General features: G+C 43.4%; 1 long non-coding RNA gene across 1 annotated transcript; it reads left to right on the forward strand.

Moving 5' to 3' along the window:
• Positions 1 to 1,237: 1,237 nt before the first annotated feature.
• Positions 1,238 to 9,100, forward strand: LOC119954258. Its single transcript, XR_005458201.1, has 3 exons — positions 1,238 to 1,402; positions 3,026 to 3,142; positions 7,012 to 9,100. It is a non-coding gene; the product is annotated as an uncharacterized LOC119954258 (long non-coding RNA).
• Positions 9,101 to 18,266: the final 9,166 nt, after the last annotated feature.

An 18,266-nucleotide genomic window follows, 5' to 3' on the forward strand; every position in this document is an offset into this window, starting at 1 on the left:
GATTTTAACTTGGAGTTAATTATATACTGGGTCAGGGTGGCAGCGGAGGGTGAGGGGGTTTTATGGAGGGGGTGGGGAATGGGGGAAGGGTGTGTCGGGATATTATTATGAGGTAAGGAAACAGGAAGAACAGGGTTCCCAGAATTTCCAGCAGTTTTTAACTGCAGGGTCCCTTTAAATATTTTGCTTCCAGGTTCCTGACTACAGTCAGCCTGATTGGCAGGTTCGACAGCTATATTTTTAATGAGTCATAATACAATCAAGTAGAGTCAGCAAGGTTTTATGGAAGGCTAATCGAGTTTGACAAATTTATTAGAGTTCTTTGAGAATGTAACAAGCACGGTCGATAAAGGGGAACCAGAAGATGTCGTATGTTTGTATTTCTAAAAGGTACTTGATAAACGATATAAGAACATAAGAACTAGGAGCAGGGTAGGCCATCTGGCCCCTCGAGCCTGCACCGCCAGTCAATGAGATCATGGCTGATCTATTGTGGACTCAGCTCCACTTCCTGGCCCGAACACCATAACCCTTAATCCCTTTATTCTTCAAAACACTATCTATATTTAAGACCATAAGACATAGGAGTGGAAGTAAGGCCATTCGGCCCATCGAGTCCACTCCGCCATTCAATCATGGCTGATGGGCATTTCAACTCCACCTCCCAGCATTCTCCCCATAGCCCTTAATTCCTCGCGACATCAAGAATTTATCTATCTCTGCCTTGAAGCCATTTAGCGTCCCGGCCTCCACTGCACTCTGCGGCAATGAATTCCACAGGCCCACCACTCTCTGGCTGAAGAAATGTCTCCGCATTTCTGTTTTGAATTTACCCCCTCTAATTCTAAGGCTGTGCCCACGGGTCCTCGACTCCTCGCCTAACGGAAACAGTTTCTTTGCGTCCATCCTTTCTAAGCCATGTATTATCTTGTAAATTTATCTTAAAAACATTTAACGAAGGAGCCTCAACTGCTTCACTGGGCAAGGAATTCCAGGGATTCACACCCCAAAGGTTCCTGGACAAAATAAGAGCCCACGGTCTTAGGGATAACATATTAGCTTGGATAGAGCATTAGCAAACCAACAGGAAACAGAAAGTTGGGAAAAATGGGTCACTTTCAGGTCGGCAAATTGATCGCCACAAGGACCTGTGCTGAAGCCTCAACTGTTTTTAATCTATATCAATGGCCAAGCATATTATACAAAATTTACTGATGCTACTAAAATATGTAGGAAAACAAGTTCTTCAAGGACACCCGACAGCAAGAGGCGGCTCGGAGAAGGAGCCTGAGAAAGGAATACCCGCGACTTAGCGTCCAAGGACCAATCCCACCTTTTGGAAATTCCTGACAAGTGAATGATTGAAGATGCAGCTCTAGGATGGGGCTCATCAACCACACAAGTACCCGCAGAAACCGTGGTCAGTAACATGGAGTATCTTAGGTGGTCAATCATACTCATTCGCGAGTGATCACTGCATTCTATCCATTATAGTTCCTTTCATGGAATTAACATACTCATGATACACCAAGGTTAAAAAATAAATGTTTATTTCACTGTCTGTGATTTCAAACTCAATTTATACAGTAAATCATAGAATCATAGAATCGTTACAGTGCCATTTGGCCCATCCAGTCTGCACCGCCTCTCTGAAAGAGCACCCCACCGAGGCCCAATCCCCCACCCTATCTCTGTATTCCCATATAACCTTTAGACACTTAGGGGCAATTTATCATGGCCAAACGACCCAGCCTGCACTTTTTTTGGACTGTGGGAGGAACTGGAGCACCCAGATGAAACACACACATTCAAGAGGAGAATGTGCAAACTCCTACAGACAATGACTTAAGATCAGAACCTAGGACCGTGGCGTTGGGAGGCAGCAGTGTTAACCACTGTGCCGACCATTTTATAATTTTTTTTTCTCCCAATTAAGGGTCAATCCACCTACCCTGCACACCTTTGGGTTGTGGGGGTGAGACTCATGCAGACACAGGGAGAATATGCAAACTCCACACAGATAGTGACTCGGGGCCAGGATCAAAGCCGTGTCCTTGGTGCCTTGAGGCAGCATTGCTAACCAGTGCGCCATCGTGACACCTTTGTAAAGTACCCTTGTAATGGAATTAACAGCCTCATGAAAAACCAAAGTTAAAAAAATATATCTTCCTTTCACTTTATTTACATTTTAAACATATTTACAAACGCTAAACACTAAGAATATAAAACATTAACCTACCAAAAAAATGTTTCCAGATGTCTCCTGCCTCTGCAGATTTACACCAAAGCAGTGTAAAAACCCATTTAAAACCTGGTAAGTGGCCCAAGTTAGAGCTGTGGCTGGATTTTTTATTCAGCTGCTCTAGCGCACAAGCCCTTTGCCCGCACTTCCAGTTCGTCATGGTGCACATGTGCAGCTCACCGGTGACTTCAGTCGCTGGCTGTAGAGAAAGCTACAGCCCAATGGCCACATTTTCTGGATCTGAGTATAGCGTAGTCAGTTTCTGTTAACGTCCAGGATGCAAATGCAACTGGTTGTAATTGCTGCAATCGGGTTCCTCCAAGGCCTGTTTGTCTGGCATCACACTGCATGGCGACTTCAGCTCAGCATTGCCCTCACAGTACTTCAGCACTGGCAGTGTCATCACTAGCTGTTTGATTTTAACGAACACTGCTTCTTGTTTTGATCCCCAATACCACTGCACATCCTTAGCAGCGAGCTTGTGTAATGATTCACACTCTGAAGACAAATTAGACAAACGTTTTTCTAAATAGTCCACAAATCCAACAAATTGTTTCACTGCTTTTACACACATCGACCGCTGCATCGCTGTTACAGCTCTCACCTTGTCAGGATCTGCGTGAAGACCTTTTGCTGTCAGTACACGGCCTATGTACTTGGCTTCAAGCATCTTCTATTTCAATTTATTGTTGCTCAGCTTAAGGTTCAGCCAGTGAGCTCTCTCCAGCAGTGGCATTAGATTCTGATTGTGATCAGCAATAGCTTCTTCCATTGTTTCCCCAGATACACAGACCAGCGGATCATTCGTTATGGCTTTCACTCCAGGAAAATCAACTATCTCATGCTGTCTGCGTTGATTCTCTTCCGGAGTCGTGGAAATGTCAAATCGCCTTCTTGAAAGTAAGTTCCACCTCACACAGTAGGTGTGCCCTCACTGCAGGTTCTCTTGTCTAAGACAATCCTATCTTCAATTAAATCATCTTTTAGATGTTCGAATTCTGTGTGGAGTCTGCACGTTCTCCCCGTGTCTGTGTGGGTTTCCTCCGGGTGCTCCAGTCTTCTCCCACAAGTCCCAAAAATATGCTTGTTAGGTGAATTGAACATTCTGACTTCTCCCTCTGTGTACCTGCACAGGAGTCGGAATGTGGCTACCAGGGGATTTTCACAGTAACTTCATTGCAGTGTTAATGTAAGCCTACTTGCGACACTAATAAAGATTATTGTTATTATACCAGAAGGGCAACTATCATCCGCGAATCATGTTTGTGGCCTGACAAATCCCGGTCTGTTCCCCAAGTACTGAATTTCCAATCAGGTTTGCATTTCTGATCTTCCTCCCCATTCCCTGAGCCACAGATGATGTCTTAGACTTGGCCTTGGATGTTCCAGAGGAAGCATTGCCCTCATCAGTGTTCAGGACTGAATACCGGTTACAGACGAGAGAGGGATGCATGCAGGGGACTCCTGCGCTACCTCACTGCATCTCCTTGTGTGTCTGGTGATAGCCCTTGGCATAAAGTTCCACATTTATTCTTCGGACACTGTAGAAGGGACTTTAGTTGGCGGATTAGTTGCCTTAATACCCTGTATTCATTTTAACCAGCTGCTTGACTATATTTCATGGAAATAGGCACTTGGCAAAGCATGATGGATATTTAGCCTTATTTCAGTCAAGAGGTTCTGTATGAAATAGTCAGAAGGTCATACAATGTAAACAAGCGTACAGCTGCACATTGTTTTGCTGACAGCATACAATAATCATTTTTCTTAGGCAAGGAACCCAATGCCTGTTATTAATATCTAACTCCGGCCTGCTCATTTTTCTGTCTCTTGCTAACCTAAAGAATGCTTTCTGTCCTAGCTATTGCTTACTGTATCATATAAATTGTCTGTCTTTACCTCTGTAAAGCGGGGACATATGGAATGACTGTGGTCTCTCCAACCACAAACTTCATGTTTAATTAAAGGACCTTTGGCGTAAACTCGAAGTGCTGACTTATAATTTCTTCGACAAACACATTCTACTCATTGGAATTCTTCACTCAATGTGCTTGATGTGTAACATCCTCCTAATCTCAAAATTCACACCAAGCTGTTCTCTCTGCATTTTCAAAGTCTCCTCCACACTCAGCTACTTAACGTCAGTACTGAGCCTACACCTAAATTCATTGAGCAAACATCATCTCCTCCTCCTACATATACCTATCGCAGAAATTCCACATCATTAAGTCCCCAGGCTCACCATATTTCATAGCTGATCCAAATGTGAGGACTTGGTTGCTCACAAGGTATCTTCTAGCCACCTCTTTGTCACCATGTGACTTTATCTTGGCTCAAATCCACCGTCTTCAACATCTACAGGTGGAAGGAACAGTCTCAAACTTGCTCACTAATTCTCTCAAGCTCCCAAACCTCACTCTTGTGATTCTGCACAATAAAGGTAAAGCCACCATAATCCCAGATGACCGTAGGCTGCTTTCCCTTTTGAGGTGGAAAGCTGACTGGTGATCATTTAACCTGAGGATCATCACACATAAGGTGAGGAGCAAGGTTATTTCTGAAGCCCAGGCCTTCATATAATAACCTCAGTTGATACGGGAATTGAACCCACACTGCTGACCTCGCTCTACTCCACCAACCAGCTGTCTAATCAACTGAGCTAAACTGCTGTTTGCCAATCACAGCAATGGCTGCTGTTGAGCCGCTAAATTATTCTTTGTCCTCTGACCGGAGTGTCCCAGCATTTGAAGTTCACTTTCCCTTACTTAAGCCCAAGGACCATACCTTTCAACAGGTGTGGCTTCATTCATGCGTTTCACTTTCTTCAGTCAAATTGTGATTACTCACGACAGCAGTGTCAAGACAGCACAATGCCACCCGTGTCTCCACGTCCAGCCACCTGTTCAAACCCTCTCACCCTGCAGCTTCTGCCACCTTCTTTAACTTCATGCCCATTTCCTACTCAGAACCATCTAATCCTCTAAGAAGTAATAATGAACAATTAATCATGTGAAAGCATTATATCAGCACATATTGAATAAGCTCACAATATTACTAGATTGTTTTCCTAATAGCACATATTATTTCCGACTTCTCTGCAAAAAAGTAGGGGAAGATTCAGCCTTTCTAATGCCAGCAAGGATAATTTTACCAGTTCATAGCATATATCAATCTGACTACTTTTGGTCTGTCTTCATGCAGGAGTTAAATAAAATTGGCAGTATGAATACAAAATAATTTTTTTAAGGATATGGAGTTAAGTCAGAGATTCAGTTAAATTATCGATATGGTATTTAGTGTTTCAGTGATGTAGGTTTGACTTTGAATTCACTGGCCTGTTCCTAACAAGGTCACATTGAATAAAATATTCAAAACTGTAATCGACGTTGATTCTCTCAAGATAACAAACACATGAGAACTTTCCATTTCTTTCACAGTGCTTCCTGTTTTTACATCTGCTTGCCAAAGTTAAGTATATTAGTGCTTGGGGTTGTTGTCCATCTAAACTATGTTACCATCCTTTATTCAGTTCTGTTTTTGAGATTGTAGCACTGTTGTGTTCACACATCTCAGTCTAATCTTCTGTACCTGTAGTGCTAAAATTTACATAGACCAGGATTGTATGGCCCCACCACAATGTGTCCCCTCCCCAACCCCAGATGCAGTGTGCAATTTAAATTGCTGTTTAATTTGGTGGGACCGTAATATCCCTCTGGGTGGGAGGGGGTGTAAATCCTGGCCATAGCCAGGAACAGATGCTCAAAAGGTCACTAAGTTAATAATATATAAACTTAGTGATCACTGACCACTAGCACGGCACAGCACTCCTCTGTTAACTTTTGCCTTGGCTTACTTAGATAACAGACAGTTTGGAAGAACCTTGCTACGCCCTACGCTGCCTTTGAACATTGCACACAATAGGCTTCTTATTCATAAAATTGCAGGGGCAATAACCTGTAATAACAATCTATTGGTGACCATAAATGGGAAACTGTGAGCAAAGTACTGTAAGTCAGGCACCTTTAAAAGTCTTGCCAATGAAGTGGATCGCAACATTTTCCATCTCATTTATCTTACAATCAACCTTCAAGGTCTAATTATCTTTTGTAGTTCACTGCGCAATGGGTTTGTGCAAAATCTATTTTGCTTAATCATAACAGGTTAGTAATTGCATTAAAATAAAGGAACTTTGCATAAACGTAATGGGTTGAAAATTTACCTTGGACAATATTGTGGAAAAGGGATACTGAATTAATTTTGTTAATGTCTGATATTCAGGTGCATTGCAATTCATAGAATTATCATTGGCCGTTGCCTACAAAAAGCAGCCAATCTGATACCACCCATTCTGTTCTCGCGCACCAGACAAACCCAAAGTGCCTTGAGCCACATGAAGAAATTAAATGCCTTAAGGCTAATATGCATTTGGGCAAGTTGTCACTTGGTTTGACCTCTGAGCATGCATCAGGGGTTATCTTAGATAATAACCACACTCATTGTTTCTGTTCTAAATTTCAATTGGCCTGCGTGGGAAATAAAATGTTTTTAAACCTCGATCTTAATTCATCCAAAAAAAGCACTTGGTTTAGCACAATGTGCTAAATAGCTGGCTTGTAATGCAGAACAGGGCAGCAGCGCGGGTTCAATTCCCGTACCAGCCTCCCCGAACAGGCGCCGGAATGTGGCGACTAGGGGCTTTTCACAGTAACTTCATTGAAGCCTACTTGTGACAATAAGTGATTATTGTTATTGATTGTTGTTTTTCAAAGCTGCTGACACATTCAAAAGTGTAAGAAAAGAAAATGTAAGAAGAAAGAATTGAAGACAGCGATTCCATTGAAACATGAGCACAGACACTGAAACTGTACAGAAAAATAGGGAAGACAATCATCTCTCTAAAAATTCATTGGTTTATGAATTACTGTTCTTTCCTCACACAATGGTGGACAAGTTTCACTCTGAGCAATATACAGTTAAGAGCTCCCTCTGGGTTGCTGCAACAACGCACTACATTTTATGCTTTAATGCAACACAATTTTCTATCTGGAAAACCAGGACCAGCTGCAGTGGTATTGGTTTGCTCAGTGCTGAGTTATCACTGCCTGACTTCGCTCCAGAGCTAGGAATTTGTTCATAAGCCAAGTTTAAGTGTGCCTCAGCTGTTACTGACCTTATTCTGTTTTCAGCAATGCCCTGCAGCAATATATAAGCCTTTCTACTCTATTATAATGTAGCATGCGTAATATTAAAGAATGAAAGCAAGTTCAAAGCTAATATCCTGCTCTAGGACTGCTGAGAGACTTTGTACGTTGATGCAGCAAAGAAAAGGGATGGCACACTTGCAGCACACAAACTAGATTTTTGACACTGTCCCACCCATAATGTCAGGATCGCATAAGATTTATAGATTGACTCAGATGTCTTTACAGTCTTCTTAGCAACATAAGAGAAATTAAGGATGACAAAAGGTTATTTGAATCATTGAAGCCCATCCTGTTGATGTCATGTCTCAATCAAGCTGGTACCGATGCTCAATTGCTATTTTATTTATTATCCCTTGCTGGAGATGTGCAAAGCATCAGCGAGACTACTGTGAGTAATTGATATAGTCAGGTTAACACCACGTTGGTCAATTCAACTGATTGCTGGCCTGTAAGACTCAAGCAGCAAGAATGATATACGAATGCTGTTTTTTTATCATGGATCTCAGAGGAAACAGCATTTGAATAACATGTTATTTGCTAAAAGGCTGCAACATAGGAAGAGGCTATTCGGAATGTCATGTTAAATGCTGGCAATCTGCGAGAACAATGCAGCAAGTCCCATGTCCCTGTCCTTTCTCCATAACCCGACTGATATTATCTGTTCACTTGCATATCCGGTGCCCTATTGAAAATCACAACTGAATCTGCCTGCAGCATGATTACTGGCAGTGCATCAAGCCTAACCACTCTTGACGAGCACCTTAAATGGACATTGAGCTAAAGGGGATACTAAAACAATCATTTCTGCTGGTTTCTCACCTAAGATTATGAAATGACCCCTTTATTTAATTAGAATGTTTCCTTCACAAGACGTAAGCAGACACAAATCTCAGCCGATGTTTAGCAACCATTAGCATTTATGGATTGAAAGACCCATTCCATTTCTACATCCACAATTGTTACCTGCCCCCACAAAAATAAAAATTAAATCATGTCACCAGCAGGAAGCACCTTTGTTCCGTTGAAGATATACTTCAAGAGTTACATAATCATCTAATCCTCAGGGCATCTGCACAATCTGGTGGAATGCAGAGTATTGTACAGTATTAATATTCCATACACAATCCAGAGGAGACTTGAGATTCCTTCCAACACAGAATGCGTGTCTCCTTTCACCTACAAGGGTTCACGTTAATGTGCACAGGACAAAACTGCTAAAGTGCAACTGACCCTATAAATCTTTAAGTGCATTGCCGACAATTTCTGAGGGAAGGTGTCCGTCTGATGCAGCTTGAGCATTTGATCTGGCTTCCAGATGCCTTTCGTTTAGCTCCTTACCCAGGCACTCAATTTTAATGTCGGCTATGTCCTATAATAATACCTGCATCCATTGCTGTAGCTGACATCTCCTGCTCCTATCTCTGAGGCAAAATGCATGAGGCAATTCAAACCATCTTGTACTTTAAAATGGTCAATATTGTTTTCATCTGGCACTACTTGACTTTGAAGGAAAGTGTACTCCACGTCAGGCACTTGTGCAATAGAATAACATGCATTAAACGGAACAGGAATTTTGTACTGCATTTACACCAAGTTGATTATTTTTTCTCAATGTGTTTCTGCTCCAAGCACAGAAAAGCTCCTATGCTTTCAACAGAATGAAGTTTTCAGTATCCCATCCTGCAACCCAGTTTGAGGTTTCTGTGGTCCAGATTGTTCAATTAGTGTTGAGTTGTGGAGTGTTCTTGCTGTGGGCACTGGCCCATTGGGAACTGTGCTGAGGATGCCAAAATTAAGTGCGCTTGAGATCCTTATCAGTGATCAAAAGGAAAAGACATGCATTCAATATGCCTACAGTTTCTGAAAGTAAATTATCTTTATTGCCCTATCCCCAGTTATTAAGATTTTTCTTTAATCTAATATATCCAGATAGAGGGGTAGTCACCCCCTGGGTCGGATTTTGAGCCTGCGTCAACCGATTCTCGCCAGTTCAGTATCAGCATCTCAGGGGGAGGGTGGCTCACTCACAGGCCTTTATGCACTTTCATGCCTGGAAAACTCATGGCTTAATGGGGGCTGGTGGCAGGTATGCAGGCAGCGCTTCCCATGTCCTCCTTGCTGGGCTGGTGGCGATAGAACCGCTGAGGGATTGCCCGCCCAGAGTGGCAGCTGGAAAGTTGGTGGGTGAATCCATAGGGTCAGTACAGGGGATGACTGTGAGAATCTTAGGTAGGGCACCATTAAATGCCAGGCTGCATGGGCAGAGTGGGGGCCCCTGACAAGGGGTGTTTCCCAGTCTCATGAGGCCTGGGGACCCTCACACAGCCAAGAGGATGACTGCAGTGAGAACGAACCCCCACACCCGGGCCACACTATGAAGCCAGAGAGCATAGGATATCTTGAAGGTCAAGGCCAATGGTGATGGAGGCCAATTTATGGGATTAGTGAATGGTGGCTGGATGTTCAAGTTGGAAGGTTCCATTAATCTGCAGCCCTTGAGAGCTGGGGGAAGGAAGGTTGACGTTGACATGCTAATTTCAGTCTTCACATGCATTAGTTGTGCCTTACGTGCCACAAAAGGAAGCCAGTAGCCCAATCAGGTCCCCGACCGTTCCTTGATGAGTCAATTGTGCCATTTTAGTCAACACTGTGCTTCTTGTGTATACATGCCACTGATTTCCATCCAATTTTTAACCATTTGGAAGCGTAGCTCCAAATATTGGACTCTAAAGCTCATACTCACAGCGACATACAGGGAAGTACACAGATGTGGCCCCAATGCAAGGTGTGATGGTGAGGTCATCATCAGTCACCCCATTCAAGGGATGATAGGGAGGTTAGAATGGATGTCCATTGAATGCACTCAACTGCCCCCACTCCTCACACATGGACCGCTGAGGCTCTCAGGGTTGAAGCATTTCCTTCAGGTGGAATTGAGAGGAGCAACTGTGGAGAAATAGCTATTGTGTGATAGTGGAGAGAATGATGCTCAATGGAAAGGTGCTCACACAGGGGATGCATATGGGAATATAGGAACGTAGGAATTAGGATCAGAAGTAGGCAATTCAGCCCTTCGAGCCTGCTCCGCCATTCAACCAGATCATACCTGATCTTTTCCTCGTCTAAAATCCACCTTCCCATCTATTGTCCATATCCTTTAACCTGCTTTTTTTAAAATCAGAAATATATCTAGCTCCTTCTTGAAACCATTTAATGATTCAGATTACACCGCACTATGGGGCAGCTATTTTCATAAATTCACCACCCTCCGCGAGACGTAGTTTTTCCTCATCTCAGTTCTAAATCTACTGCCTCTCAACCTATATCCGTGACCTCTCGTTCTAGATTGCCCCACAAGGGGGAACATTTGGTCTACATTTACTTTATCAATCACATTTACCTATTTTATACACTCAATTAGATTCCCTCTCACCCTTCTAACCTCCAGCGAGTGTCAGCACAAACTGTTAAATCTCTCCTCATACATCCATCTTTTCATCGCTGGAAATAATCCGGTGGACTCCCTATGAATTGCCACCAATGCCGCCACATCCTTCAACAAATAAGAAAACCAAAACTGGACACAATACTCCTGATGTTGTCTCACTAACACCCTATACAATTGCACCAACACCTCTCCACTTTAGTACTCCAGTTCTTTTACAATAAACACTTACATTCCATTTGCTTTTTTTTTTAAATTTAGAGTACCCCAATTATTTTTTTCCAATTTAGGTGCAATTTAGTGTGGCGAATCCACCTAGCCTGCACATTTTTGAGTTGTGGGGGCGAAACCAACGCAAACACGGGGAGAATGTGCAAACTGCACACGGACTGTGACCCAGAGCCGGGATCGAACAGGCAGCAGGGCTAACCCACTGAGCCACCGTGCTGCCCCCATTTGCCTTTTAAAATATATGCTGTACCTGCATACCGACTTTCTGTGATTCATGAACAAAGACAACCAGATCCCTTTGCCCAGACGCATCTTAAATCTGCTTTCCATTTTAATATCATTTTTTTTGGAGCCAAAATGGATAACCTCGCTCCTATCTACATTAAATTCCATCTAAAAAGCTTTGGCCCAATCTCCTAGCCTATCTATATCTGACTGTAAAATCTTTATCTCCTCTTCACTGTCTGCTTTCCCACCTATTTTAGTATCATCTGCAAATTTTGCTATGTTGCACTCTGTTCCTGTTTGCAGATCATTTATATAAATTGTAAACAGTTGAGGTCTGAGAACTGACTCCTGCGTGTTACAGTTCACCAGCCAGAGAAGGGCTCATTTATCCCAATCTTCTGCTTTTTATCAGTCAGCCAATCCTCAATCCAATCTAGTGCTCTACCCCCAATTCCCTGCGATCTGACCTTCTGAATCAGTATTTTATGCGGCACCTTATCAAACACCTTCTGGAAGTCTAGATATACCACATCCACATGTTCCCCATTATTTACCTTGCTGAAGAACTCAAGCAAGTTTGTCAAGCATGACTTACCTTAATAAAACCATGCTGACAATGGTGGATTGTGCTTTATCTTTCCAAATGTTCAGTCATCTCCTCCTTAATGGTTGATTCCAGCAACTTTCCTACCACAAAGTCAAGCTAACTAGTCTAGTTTCCTACTTTTTGCCACTCTCCCTTTTTGAATAGGGGCAACACATTAGCGTGTTTCCAATCCACCGGTACCCTTCCAAAATCCAGGGATTCCGAAATATCATAACCAATGCAGTCACTATCTCCACTGCCACCTCCCTTAATAGCATAGGTTGCAGGCCATCAGGTCCCCGAGACTTAATCCCATCAGTTTATTCAATACCATCTCCTTAGTGATTAACTGTAGTTTTTTAATTTGTTTTTTGAGTGAATGTCCCAGATTCTGAGAGGGCTGGGAGACAAGCTCAAGGGCTCATTCCTCAAATGGAGTTAGGGTCTTGAGCTCTGTCATCACTCCTGCCAGCTGTGCCCTCAAACGCCTGCTGTGCTTGTGTTTGTCCTGCAATGAGATGGGTAAAGATAAAGGGAAAGTAACCATAGTCCCAGATGACCATAGGCTGCTTTCATCTTTAAGGGGAAGAGATGACTGGTGGTGATTTATCCTGAGGATCACCACATCTCAGGCAAGGGACAAGATTGAGAAAAGGGGCCTTCATGAATAACCTCAGCTGGTACGGGAATTGAACCCATGCTGCAGCCTTGTTCTGCATCACAAACCCAGCTGTCTATCCCACTGAGCGAGGCCGGCCTTCGGGGTAGGGTTTCGGCAGGCATCATGTCGCGTCAGATGGAGATGAAGTGTGGCATATGTGGGAGGTGAGTGGGAGTGGGCTTTGAGGGGGACGTGTAGCCATCTCAGATGGCCACCTGCAAAGGACCATGGGAATTATGGCCAACCCAGGACTCAGATTTGCAACCCAGATAGCTAGATGCGATTGAAATCCCCGCTCGTTTGCATTCTAATGGTCCATTTCTCCAGAACAAAAGACTGTACTCAGGTAGCCGATACAGATACAGACTAATTGGTGCCACTCCCTTACTCAGGGAGCCCAAACAGCCAAGAGTAATGCCCACTAAGGACACACCCAGCCATCAAGACAGCCGCCCCTTTATTGGCCAAAATCAAGGCAGTGATCGAAGCCTGTCGAATTATTGGGTCCAAGTTAAGGACCGCCCCAAAGAGTGTGAAATCCCAGAGGGATAAGAAGAGACACAGCCATGTGCTCGGTCTCTCTTGTATCCGGCCTATGCCACCCAAGTGAAGCATAACCAGACAAACAAGTTCAAGACCAATGATCGCTACCAGGCGGATGAGCCCAGCAGAAACAGAGCCACTTTGCCCACCCAGCCACGCAGGATCTGGACAAAGGCCTTGTCCATCTGCATAGAGCCGGTTGCCCTGAAGTTAAGTGTATGTTATTGTAGTTGTTAGGTGTAGTTTAACTTGCAGTGTTTTGTGCTGCATGTCAAAGTAATCCTTGTGTGTAAATAAACCATCTTTGGACTTAAACTGACTAACTGGCTGTGTGGTCCTTTGATCGATATCCGGGAAAGCCTTATGGTGGTATCATTCTAAAGAGCATCATTATTAATTGGCAACCTTACTCCGGTGCCAAAAGAGCAACACACGTGAGCTAATGAGGGGATTATGGTGGCGAGCGAGGCGGCGCATGACAAGAGATGTAACCCCACATGGTGGGTGAGAGAGAGATCATGATGGAGGTGTGAGGGCTATTTTAATGGACTTACCCTGGCTGCACAAAAATGTGGGGGCCTGTATCAAGAATATCCTAGGGAAATTAAATATTGAGGCCAGAGAGGGAAAGATTGGTGTCGAAAAGTTGTGAGAAGTGAAACCAGTGGACAGAGGCAGGGGAGATAAATAGTAGAAGAAACAATAGTACCCTCAGTCTAGGAGAGTGAGATAATCGACGTAGAGCTGAGAGGAGAGAGGAGTCCATTAATGTGGAGGCTGCATACAGTAGCCAATAAGCTGATTCAGGCTAGTTTTGTGCTGACAGAAAGCCTGTTATCTGATCCTAGGTTGTCACATGTTTATCGTGCACCAATAAGGTGCAATTGGCAGCGTTCACAGGCAGACTCAATTTTATTTTATTAATTAATACATTTATTCACGCAATTAATGTCAGGGTGTAGAACATAGAACACACAGTGCAGAAGGAGGCCATTCGGCCATCGAGTCTGCACCGACCCACATTAAGCCCTCACTTCCACTCTATCCCTGTAACCCAATAACCCCTCCAAACCTTTTTGGATACTAAGGGCGATTTAGCATGGCCAATTCACCTAACCTGCACGTCTTTGGACTGTGGGAGGAAACCGGAGCATCCCTAGGAAACCCACACAGACACGGGGAGAAAGTGCAGACTCCGCACAGACAGTGACCCAGCGGGGAAACGAACCTGGGACCCTGGCGTTGTGAAGACACAGTGCTATTCACTTGAGCTACCGTGCTACCCTGTGTCACAATTTTTTATCGGTCCTTCTATAATGTTAAAACTATTTTATTTGACAGTTCTTATATGACCGTTGTTAATTCACAGAGTTGAAAGGTAGTGGTGCTCCTGGCAGAGTCATTGGGTTGCTGATTAAATGATGTTTTACAAAAAGCTTCTGTTTTGGCTATTTAATTTTAACAAGATGTGTAGATGGTCCATTTGGCTTCAAATATTCAGATTATTTCACATCAGCACTGAAGAAAAGCTTTCAATTGCAGTGGCTTAGATTTAAATATCCAAAGATGTCCTCTCTCTCAGTGGTTCTAGTCTTACCATCTACAGTCATGAATCTGGTCATCGGCAGCACGGTGGCACAGTGGTTAGCATTGCTGCCTACGGCGCTGAGGACCCGGGTTCGAATCCCGGCCCTGGGTCACTGTCCGTGAGGAGTTTGCACATTCTCCCCGTGTCTGTGTGGGTTTCACCCCCACAACCCAAAAGATGTGCAGTATAGGTAGATTGGCCACTCTAAATTGCCCCTTAATTGGAAAAAATAATTGGGTACTCTAAATTTATAAAAAAAAAAAAAAAAATGAATCTGGTCATCCAGGTAAGAGATGCCTTCCATCATCGGTGAAGTGTTGGATAATGTAGACTTGCGAGGTTAACATATACCACCAACACTGAGGAATGTTCAACTCTATTTTATTAACTAACTATAAACTAATCGACATAAGAGAACTGTGGGTTTAAACAATGCTAGTTTAACTAGAGACCTAAGCCTGTCCGAACCAGTTGAATCTCTCAGCACGCGGTGTGAGTCTGTGCTAAACTTGATGAGCTCTTGTTCTACTGAGAGGCAGCATCCAGAATGAGCGGGAACCGTGGTGCCCTCTGCCCTTATAGTGTGTGTATTCTAACTGGTGATTGGCTGCGGTGTTTGTGCATGTTGATTGGTCCCAGTGTATGTCCATCAGTATGTGTCTGCACCATGATATACTGGTGTATATTATGACAATTGGCATCTGTTTCCAAACTGAACTAAAATTATGATTTAAGATTATAATTTTAACCTTCAATGCCTGTCAGTTTAACCTTTGCTTAGCATTGGAGGTTTCGTCATCCTAACTGGTTGAGGTTTGAGCGTTTAGATGCAAAACTCAAAAAAGTGTTAACCACAGATGCAGATTCTGCACTAGAACTTGTTAGCATGTTGCAAAAATAAAATTTGTTTAGAAGATGGAACAGCTCATTAGCTGGAGCTTCTTTGAATTTACACCGAGTCTACCCGTCAATCCTGGAATAAATATTGAAGGCATGGAAATGACTCCGGCTGAGAAGATAATGAAGGAAGGTGAAGTGGGAAAATTCTGCCATAGCTTAACTAGCCTCAGCTCCTGAAACAAATGATGAAAAAAACAATGAAATATTATTTTTGTTAAGATTGTATCATGCCCAAGAAACAAGATGACATTTTTCAAGACACAATGACACATTCTAATATAAACCCCATTAACATGCAGTGTTTGGGAAACAGAGGGAAAGGTTTGACAAAGGGTCATCTGTACTTGAAACGTTAGCTCTTTTCTCTCCCTACAGATGCTGCCAGACCTGCTGAGATTTTCCAGCAATTTCTCTTTGGTTTCAGATTCCAGCATCTGCAGTAATTTACTTTTATCCAGAGGGAAAAGTTTACTTTTTAGGTTTGACAGTGATGAAGGGAAACCATAAGTAACAAAGACAAAAAATGCAGACCTATTTAATAAAGTTTTCATTTGGAATTTGCAATACTTACATTATCTGTGTGAACTGAGTGACCGAAATGTTAACAGACCGAACATGAAGACTTAATGACAGATTCATTCATTGTTAATTAAATGAATCAATCACTATTAATGAATTGTACTGTTCACTATGAATGAACTTGATTTGTGTTGAATTGTAATTGTGCTTTGTTTTAATGCACTCACATCACTTTAGGACACTCTGATCCTCGATTAGGACAAATCCATAACTCTGTAACCTAATTTTTCAGAGTGCCGTCCAACACAATATGACAGAATTGAAGTTTGCAAAATCTCATTATTGGCATCCTTCCACTTGAGTAAGGGAATGGACATAGAGTGGATGAAATTCCTAGGGGATGGGGTAGCTTCTTATTGCGCACTTTTGCTAAATACTTTAAGAGGCCAATAGGGACAGGCAGCTTCTGCCACAAGTCCCTGAAAATAAGTGGTTATCAGATGTCATTGTGGGTTGTTGTTTTTGATGTTGACACCTATTGCCAAACTGCTGTAGCCTCGGATCGTCCTGAGGACCAGCTATGACCCAATGGTGATGTCTCCAACTTCCTCTGCCATCAGCTAATGCCTCCAAGCTCTGATAGTTAATGTTTCAGGCCTTCATGTCACACCTGCAAGCAGCGCTGAAGCAGAATGTGGCCGGTCCTCCTGAAATAGTAGGCCATGGTGGGGGAGAGAATCAAGCAGGAAAATTGGTCAGCCCTGTGAGCCCCCTCCCTTCGGGGAGCAGAGTCTTTGGCAAGCTGAAGGGCACAGCCAGATGCCCTGAGGTGAGGGAGAAAGCGACAAGGTCAAGTCCGAGGCTTGTTAGTGGCAGGAACCTAGGGTAGCTTGAGGCCCCTACGATTGGCCAAAGAGCCAAGAAGGAGATTTGGAGACATAGTCAGTCAGACTGGCAGTACACCTGAGTATGAGAAACTTCAGAGAGAGATAGGAGAGCAGGACTGCCACCAGGGGCTGAAGTAACCGTCAAGACTGGTGAGTAACAGTGATGAGGACCTGAAGCCATGAATTGGGAAGAGATCTGGAGAATTAACTAAGAATATTACCTGTAGATCATTTGTTCCTCAAATTTAAGCTTTCCTTTGAAAGTTTAAGCATCTCTGATGCCAGTGGAATAAAGGAAACTTTTAAAAAAATATTTGTGCAGTCCATGGGCTTAAACCCAATGTTACAAAGACTTTAGGTGTCCCACTGGTTGCTTGGATCTGGTTATGACTTTGTGCAGAAAGTCCTTAGCAAAGCAACCGTCTAGCATCCTGTGAACGTGCCAAGTCTGCGAGTTTCTTCTGCATGATTAGTGACAACATACTTGGGACCTTAGCCTTTGAGAGAACTGCTTTATTCATGATATCCTTCCAAGATATGTCCAGAATATGCCATAAACAGTAAAGATGCAAGTTTTTTCAAAGAATTTACAGTGCAGTAGGAGGCCATTTGGCCCATTATCTGTAACAGCCCTTGGAAAGAGCATCCTACTTAAGCCCAGGCTTCCACCCTATCCCGTAACCCAGTAACCCATCCAAACTGTTTGGACACTAAGGGGCAATTTAGCGTGGCCAATTCACCTAACCTGTACATCTTTGCACTGTGGAAGGAAACACGAACACTCAGAGGAAGCCCACGCAGACACGGGGAGAAAGAGCAAACTCCACACAGACGGTAACCCGAGGCCGTAATTGATCCTGGGACCCTGGAGCTGGAAGGCAGCAGTGCTACCCACTGTGCCACCGTGCCGCCCATGTTGAGCTTCTTTACTCGATAGCAGTATGTCACCCATGTTTCGTCACCAAACGCCAAGATGCTGAGGACACAGGCCTCATAAACCACTTAGGCCCTAAGGGCCTGCTTGATGCTAATCCATGAACCATGTGGGTCGGCCAAAGATGGCTGCTGGTTTCCCTGTTTGTATATTAAGGGGGCAGTCTGTCCATCACTGAGAACCAAAGGTATCAGAATTTGCTGTCCACTTCCAGCGCAATGTTATTTTGTGTGATCAGGAGTGGTGACATATCTCACTCTCTCTTGATGCTTATAGTCAAGGAGAACAAATAACAGAT

Source organism: Scyliorhinus canicula, chromosome 19, assembly GCF_902713615.1.
Source record: "Scyliorhinus canicula chromosome 19, sScyCan1.1, whole genome shotgun sequence".
In the NCBI taxonomy this organism is placed as follows: domain Eukaryota; kingdom Metazoa; phylum Chordata; class Chondrichthyes; order Carcharhiniformes; family Scyliorhinidae; genus Scyliorhinus; species Scyliorhinus canicula.